This window comes from Callospermophilus lateralis, chromosome 3, assembly GCF_048772815.1.
Source record: "Callospermophilus lateralis isolate mCalLat2 chromosome 3, mCalLat2.hap1, whole genome shotgun sequence".
In the NCBI taxonomy this organism is placed as follows: domain Eukaryota; kingdom Metazoa; phylum Chordata; class Mammalia; order Rodentia; family Sciuridae; genus Callospermophilus; species Callospermophilus lateralis.
This window is the reverse complement of record NC_135307.1, coordinates 87,363,157-87,372,178: the sequence shown is the minus strand read 5'-3', so window position 1 is coordinate 87,372,178 and position 9,022 is coordinate 87,363,157. Positions and strand designations below refer to the sequence as shown.

General features: G+C 37.1%; 1 non-coding gene across 1 annotated transcript; it reads left to right on the top strand.

Moving 5' to 3' along the window:
- The first annotated feature begins 8,237 nt into the window (after positions 1 to 8,237).
- Positions 8,238 to 8,319, top strand: Trnas-gcu (transfer RNA serine (anticodon GCU)). The gene has a single exon. It is a non-coding gene; the product is annotated as a tRNA-Ser (tRNA).
- Positions 8,320 to 9,022: the final 703 nt, after the last annotated feature.

The window sequence follows — 9,022 nt, the reverse complement described above, 5'->3', positions numbered from 1 at the left end:
TTTTTTTTTTTTTTTGCAGTCCTACAGATGGAACCCAGGGCCTTATGCACCCTAGATGTGTTCTACCACTGAGCTACATCCCCAGCCAGCAAGTGTTGCATTTTAACCTGAAGGTCATGGAATGCTTGTCTTTTTTACCCATTCAATAGGAATCATTCATGATGTTCTTTTTTTTTAAATTTGTTTTAATTAGTTACACATGACAGTACAATGACCTTGACATATCATACATTTGAATCAGATGGGATGATGTTCTCTTTTCATATAGCAAATAAAATTCCTGATTAAGCTACAGGTGACACACCTGTAATCCCAGCGGCTCAGGAGGCTGAGGCAGGAGGATCGTGAGTTCAAAGCCAGTCTCATGTGGTGGCACATGCCTGTAATCCCAGCTGCTTGGGAGGCTGACACAGAAGGATCACAAGTTTGAGGTAATCCTGGGCAACTAAAGGAGATCCTGTCTCAAAATTTTTTAAATAAAAAAGGGCTGGGGCTGTAGCTCAGTAACAGAGTGTTTGCCTAGCATGTGTAAGACCCAGTACTTGGGGTAGGGAAGAGTCACTGAAAAGAGAAATCTATAAAGCAATTGCCTAGAGACTTACCTGAACTATTTCATTCCCATTTCTGAGGTCCTGAAGAGGACTCCTTGGGGGTTTCAAAATCTAGAGGTAATAATTACAATTATTCAAGAAAATCTTGCATATCTGCTAATAATCACTTTATTTCAATTTATAGCAAGAATAGAAAGCCAAAATTTCCATTAAAATATATGAAATTCTTCAAAGTCATATTGCTTAGAGTTATGTGGCAGAAATGAATGAATGGCATTCATTTCATATTGCTTAGAGTTATGTGGCAGAAATGAATAATATTCATTTCTCCTTACCTACTCTCCCTAATTATTTTGCCTACTCTCATCCCACACGGTCTGTGTGAAGTTCCACACCAACTCCAGGGTATATATAACTCATAGCCTTGTCTAGAACAACACAATAATTGTTTGATAGAGGTGAGGGGCATGACCCATGCCTTTAATCCTAGTTACTCAGGAGGCTGAGGCAGCAGTATGGATAGCTCAAGGTCAGCCTCCACAATTTAATAAGATCCTATTTCAAAATTTAAAAAGGGGCTGGGGCAGAATGTGAACCCGGGAGTAGGGAGAGCTAGATGTATCACAGTCATCACAGGGAGAGGATCTGGCTGCTATCAGAGATTACCCAGAGGAAGCAGTCAGAATAGAAAATGAAAAAGGAAATCCTAGAAGGTTCCATTGTTGAACTCTCTCATCCATAAGTTATGCCTACAGCCATCCCTATCTTCGGATTTTTCAGTTTCATAAACTGATATATATTATATACCTAAATCAGTTTGGGTTAGATTTTTGTGTCTTGCAATAGCTTTGTATATCAGGTTAAATATAATTTTAAACAGCTTTATTGAGGTATAATTTATGCATTAAATTATAATAAAATTTATAAAATATGAATTTTGGTTCACAGATTTTTTGGGGGGCGTACTAGGGGATTGAACCCAGGGGTGCTTAACCACTTAGCAAAATCCCTAGCCCTTATTTATTTATACCACCAGGGATTGAACTCAGAAGTACTCGACCACTGAGTCACATCCCCAGCCCTATTTTGTGTTTTATTTAGAGACAGGGTCTCACTGAGTTGCTTAGCATCTCACCATTGCTGAGGCTGGCTTTGAACTCCCTATTCTCCTGTCTCAGCCTCTTGAGCCACTGGGATTGTAGGCGTGTACCACTGCACCCAACTGGTTTACAGATTTTTGTACTTGGGTTAAATATTTGAGTCTTGGCAGGGTACAGTGGAACACACTTATAATCCCAGTGACTCAGAAAATTGTGGCCGAGGATCAAGGTTCCAGGCCAGCCTAGTGAGACCTGTCTCAAAATAAAATCTAAAAAGAGATGGGGATGTAGCTCAGTGTTAGAGCACTCCTGGGTTCAAATCCTAGTATCAAATGAATAATTTTTTTTGAGTCTTTATCCATAGGAAGCTAGTGGAAGTGGGAAGGTGAGGCCACAGTAAAAATTATTGTAGTATATCATTATTGTTTAATAAAAGGTAACAATAATTGATTCTTACTGAGGAATGCCGTCTTCTAACAGGTCTCTCTCTATTGTCACTGAGAAAGGGAAAAAAAATTATGTATACACAGGTAAAAGAACGAATTTCCAAAAGTCATCATCACATCACCCTTTACATACTTTAAAACTGGCCATTGCTTTCTTTCGCTCTGGCCAGCAAAATTTTATACTTGTATTACAGTATAAGACCAAGTATTTAATAATTCAGTGTTTTAAAATATATATTGTATACTACAAGACTATCTCTTGAATAATAACCAGTACAACATAATTTACTATACCTATAGAGGTACAATTAAAAGATAAATGGGGGGTTAGAGTTATGCCTCAGTTATGCCTAGCATGTGTGAGGCACTGAGTTCGGTCCTCAGCACCACATAAAAATAAATAAAGGTACATTGACAACTAAAAAATAAAAATAAAAAAAGATAAGTGGGCTACAAATCAAGAGATTCTCTGCCTCTGATTCTTACTACTGTGTGATTTATATACCAGGTTTTGAAAACCCAAATATCATGAGGCCAAACATAATTTGTTAGGTATAAGAAAAATGCGTATTGTAGAGACTACAATGAATTAGAAAATTTCTGCTTGGTCTAAAGGTCACAGCCATTACTTTGCTAGCTGCTCCAAGCAAGACTATGATCCCAGTGTTGTCACATTTGATTTTTCAAGAGAAGCTAAAGATCCAATTATTCTATGAAACCATGAGATTTTGCAATTTTGGCAACTAATCAAAATTAAAAAAAAAAAAAATTTGTAGGTCAGTAAATGTTTGTAGGCGACAAACAGGTCACCAATTTGTGATGCCAACTTTAGATAATTCATTTAATCTTCCTGAGCTTCAGTTTTCTCACTCTTACTCAAAAAAACAAGAGATGATAGGTAGTATCTAAAGTCCCTCAGTTTTGACTCTGATGAATTTATATTATCACTTTATTATATTTTCTTGTTTTCCCTGAAACACAAAGGAAAACTATTTCTGAGGTTCATTAACAGGTCTTACTAGTTGGAAAAGTATCATTCTCTAATAGAATATAACATTTTTAGATACACAGAATCATGAACTTACTTTTCTTCATTAGTCTCTGAAGACACCCCATCCATATTTCAAGAAAACTTTTTTTCCTGAAATAAATACACAATATTAGAAAAGGTACATAAGAAGGAAGAAAAATTACAATCTATGAGGAAATAAGAACACTGTTGAGATTTTAGGGTTACTTTCTAAGAAGACCAAAAATAGAAGGAAAAATATATGAGCTCTAAAATATGAGATACTTCAAGGAGTTCAAACTACTGCATTTTAATTAACACTCCCAGAAAATTCTTATATTCAAGATAAAATCTGTACTACTATTGATGAGAATGATATGAACTTTACTGGTTAAAATAAAAATTTGTCCATTAGATAGTTAAAACAGACACCAATTGCTGCTTTTTAAACCAGCAGCTTTCTGCATTCCAAACTCCTCCTTCCCAAAAGCAACCACTTTCACTTTGTACATATTTTTATATGTGCCTTGTTGGTCTAGATAAATTGTTTATATTGCTAAATTTTGATTTGTCTAGTTTTAGCATTAAACCATGGGAAATGAAAATTAAGCACCCTTTCTTGCAACTGCCTCCATTTCTCTACACACTCATGCACAAACAGATAAATACAGTACAAGAAAGTAAAGATTGCATGCCAATCTCACTATCATAAATAAGAAAATTCTAAATAAATTATTAGGAAAAAGAATATCGTAGTCATGTTTGCTTTATTCCAGAAACGCAAAACTGGTTTAACTCTGGAAAATAAACCTTGAAATTTTATCATACTAAGAGATTAAAAATGAAAATCATATAATAACAGATGAAAAAAAAAAGTATGAACTTTAACATCCTTTCTTGTTCTTCAAAAAAACAAAACAAAACCCTTACCAAGCTAGAGGCAGAGTCTGAATTAACAGTATCTATTTAAAAAAACAATAGTAAACATCAACTTAATGGTTGAACTTCTGTAAGATCAAACAAGTGCAACAGCCATTTCTATTTAATTCATCCAGTCTTCGTAGTTCTATTTTCAGCACATTTTTTTCAATCCATTCATTTCTATTTTCAGTTTGACACCATAGTTCAATCTACTATGAACTCTTACATAAAATATCATAATATCTACCTCCCTGGTATCCTTGCTTTCACTCTTATCGCTCTACAATTTTCTTTCTAAACAGCAGTTAGTTATCTCCTCAGCCTTTCAGTGGCTTTCCATTGTGCTGAGAATAAACATTTTACTAAGACCTATAGAGTTCTACCAGATCTAGTCCCTGCTTGCCTTAGGCTTTATATTTCATCTCTTACCAGTCTCCTCTCTGACTATACTATTCCCCTAGCCTTTCTTTCAATCCCTAAACACACAGAACTCTTCCCTAAATCTATGTGTTTATATTTGCTATTCTCTCTTGGTAAGAAAGACAAGAAAAGGCCAGGGTTATAGCTCAGTGGCAGAGCACTTGCCTAGCACATGTGAGGCACTGGGTTCAATCCTCAGCACCACAGAAAAATAAATAAAGGTGTTGTGTTTATCCTCTTGGTAGCATTATGTAATACCTCCTTTTGAGTGTCTCTTTCATAAATTAAAAGTATGCTTTATAGGGCTGTGGATGTAGCTCAGTGGTAGTATCTGCCTTCTACACTTGAGGCCCTAAGTTCAACTCCTAGTACCACAAATACATACATATAAATAAATACATAAATAAATAAATGTCTGTTATTTCTATTAGCTCCACAAACTACCCTTGCTCCAACAGTAAATTATGAGAATAGAGCTGATGAATCTTATGTTCACTATTACAGCTAGCAGTGCTTTGTAAATAGAAGGAGCTCAATAAATACTTGCTGAATGAGTAATGAAGAAACAATTATTTGGGGCTGGATAATTAGCTCAGCAGTAGAGCACTTGCTTGGCATGTGCAAGGTTTAATTCCCAAAACCACAATTAAAAATAAAGTTGACTTTATGATTACCAACCAGCATATTTTTATCTTCTTTGGGAATATTTTCAAACTCAGTATACATATTCAAACTTCAGATAAAAATACTAAATACTTATCAGCTCAAGGTCACCTAAACATCAAAATGACTGTTTGAAATAGTCATTGAGCACAAATCCTGTTGAACCTAGAGATTGGTTAGTACTTGATTATCTGATGAGATTCAAAGTTTACTGACGTCCCATCTTCTTAATATTTAACTGTTTAAGTTTTACCCTCAACGGAAATAGGAGACCCCAGAGTATCATATTAAGTCTCACTTATAAAACACAGTTCAGCTGAACTATTAATTACGTAGTAATTTTTACTGATTAGCCCCCAAACTGTGCACCTGGCATCCAGGGTGCTGGCAGCATACACACAGAGGTGTTTATTTTTAGTTTTTGAAACACCCCATTTTCAACATCTGACAGGCACCATGTGAACCATTAGCTCAAAATAGTACTCATTCATATTTAATAATATATCACTGTGAAGCTAGATTTTTTGGCAATTGATATAAATAAAATCAAGGTTTTTTTGTTTGTTTGTCTATATCAAAGTGGCTCAGGAAATGAGTGGCTATGTACAATCTGATTCCAAGGTTTGAGATTTTGTACAGTATCTAAGAGGTACACATATCTAATTTTTAATATTTTGTTTAGCTGTAAATGGACACAATACCTTTATTTCATTTATTTATTTGTATGTGGTGCTGAGGATTGAACCCAATGCTTCACACATGTGAGGTAAGCGCTCTACTGCTGAGCCCCAGCCCCAGCCCTAGTAACCATGATTATTTAAGAAAAAAAGTAAATATGTTCTTTTCCTTCAATTTATGCGTATTTTTTCAAATGGCTATGAATTATTAGAACATATATACTCATTAAGCTGTTTGTATTTAACTACTGAAATAAAATTACCAGGTTTTTGTGTTTGTTTGTTTGCCTAAGGATGTCATCTGAACCAAGAAAGCTTCCTAACCTGTAGTAGAAATAATCCAGGGGACTGTAAACCATTGCCACTAGACCAAATCAGCCCTTGAGCTAAAAGCAGTTTTCATATTTTTAATGAGGCATAGAAAACAAAGCTAATTTTTTAATGAGGTATAGAAAACGAAGACAACAACAAAACAAAGAATGTAACAGAGACCATGCCAGTGACTATGTAGCCCGCAAAGCCTGAAATATTTACTATCTAGCTCTCTGTCTACTCCTGAATTTACACCACCAATACCTAGAGTAAATATTTTCCAGTGTCCAGTGTTATAGACCAGTGCTGTCTAATATAGGAGTTATTTATATTTACATTAATTAAAATAAAATTCAGGTATTTGATCACAACAGCCACATTTCAAGTTTTTAATAGCCACAGAAGTTAATGGATACTGTGTTGGACAGCACAGGTATAAAGTATTACCACTGTGAAAGTTCTACTGGAGAGCACCATCCTACTATCAATAGCTAGAGTATCTTCAAGTTTCTTAGTATTCAACACAACATTAAAGACTATCATTCCATTTTTACTGGATTGGAAGGCAGTGTTGTTTCTATGCTGAGTTCTACTGACTCCTTCCGTTTAGATCCACATTTCCTTGGGAATGTTGATACCTCCATAGGCTGAAGGTTGTATCTGAAGGCTGTATCTGTTACCCTATGAACATTTCCAGTCATTTAAAGGGTCAAAAATTGTATTGCTTTGAACCTAACCTTTAATTTTCAAAATCTTACAATATTAACTCTCCATCTCTGTAAATCATTCCTCCAAGTTCCACTTCAAATGCCATTTTCTCCATGAAATCCACTTTAATTCTCCATTGTCAAAAGCATCAAATCAGTTCTCCTTTCTGTTTATCATACCTCTTTGGAATGTCTTATAATTCTTTACATTCTGTCTTGTATCACAGTTATTTTGTATATACTAATTATTTCCCTTTCTGGGACTTAGGGACTCCCAGCCCTAGCACAAGGCAAGGAACCCAATAAATATGAGGAATTCGATTGATCCAATTCAACTGATTTGAAAAAAGTTACTTCGGTCTTCATATCCCAAATTACCTTGTGCTTTGGTCTTCATCCGCACCACCCTTTATCTCTGTTAACGCCTAATAAACCCATCTTTAAAATTCCAAACAGCAGCATTTTTCTTCCCAAACTCTAATATTTAAATAAACAGCAAAAAAAAGGAGCTTTGACCCTGAGCCGGTCAGAGGAAGATTAAAAAAAAAAAAAAGTGTGGGATGCTTAAATTAACTTTGTTAACAGTATCTGCAGAAAACCGAAAACCGGTTCTGTGTTGCTAGCTAACCAATGAGAGCCGAGAACGTAAATATCACTCATTGTTGTCGCTTCATTTATAGCAAAGAAAAGCTTAAGTCAGAAATACAAACAACCAAAAAGAAAAATGAAAGGTGTGGGCGGGCCAGGAAGCCGCGAGCTCAACGAGCAAGCGATCCGAGGCGGTCCGAGAGCACAGGTGTGGGTGCCAAAGCGCTAGGGAGGAGAGGAGGAACAAAGTGCAGGCCGGGGTGAGGAAAAGCCCAGCGCCCGCCGCATTCGGAGGCCGCGGGACTGACCCAGCAGCCTCCACCTCCCATGCCTGACCTCCAAAGTGCTCAGACAAAACCCACATCCTCTCAGGAGCTCAGAATGAGAGAGGGTCATTCTCCTTACCTGCCACAGCCCACCAGCTTAACTTGTTTGGGGTCCGCGCGCTCTTCAGCAAAGACGTCACCTCACAACGCCCAGCCAAACTCAGCGAAGTATTCAAATCTAACCGCCTAGCTGATGCGCACGCGCAAAGCCGCTCTATGTGTCGACTCCGCCCCTCAGATTTCGGAACAACGCCGCTCCTAACATGCTTTCAATTAAACTTCTTTGCCAACCTCTGTGCCAATTTAACTTCTTAAAATGCATCTCATTTTCTACTGAAAATGATGTCCCCTTCCCAGCGAAGGCTTTCCAACATCATGAAAGCGGCCATCTTCTTTCGATTTTCCGTTATAGAAGCGAGCGACGTTGGCTTCCGTACAAAATGGCGACTTCCATAACGTTGCGTCACATCCCCCTAGTATCACTCCCTATACCTACCAGGAAGAAGTAGGTTCCTGGGACGAGGTGGCCGAGTGGTTAAGGCGATGGACTGCTAATCCATTGTGCTCTGCACGCGTGGGTTCGAATCCCATCCTCGTCGGGACTACTTTTCTACCGCAGCTTTGCACTCGTAATTTTCATTCGTAATGAAAATTATTTTACAGAACGGAAATAGTTGAATAGTCCGGCTAGGAGTCAATTTAGTGTGGCGCTATCAATCTCAGGATTGGGATTTTTTTTTTTTCCCCAAATAGCTTCTAAAGCATTCTTACCTCACAGAAGAAGAAAAGAGAGGGAAAGAAACTTTCAGAAAATGTGCTGGATTTAATTTCTTATGAAGTACCAAAAAAAAAAAAAAAGTGGATTAAATTTCTTATGAAGTAAAAAACAATAGAATTCCATGATAATTTCCTTCTCATCTGTTCTATTGCCGGTCTGACCCAACGTAAAGTAATCGAGCCCCTAAGTGAAAGGTTTGGATTATTATGGACTCTTATCCTGGGATTTTTAATACCTGTCCTGATTAGGAAATACCAGGTTTCAATACAAAAGCTACCGTGAGACTGGGTGTTCAGAATTCCCTTCAGTTTCCAGCAGAGTGCAGGTACTCAAGAAATGTATACTTTGGGAATGTATACTTTTTTAAATGTTGATGACATGTGAAACTTTGTTAATATCTGGAAGCCAGATTGAAGAACAGGAATACGTCGACCTTCCTGAAGGAGCCGAAGGGGTTAAACCCTCTCCTGGATTTCACAGGAGAAGAGGAACAACAGGGAGCGGGAAAAGAATAGATTCCCTTT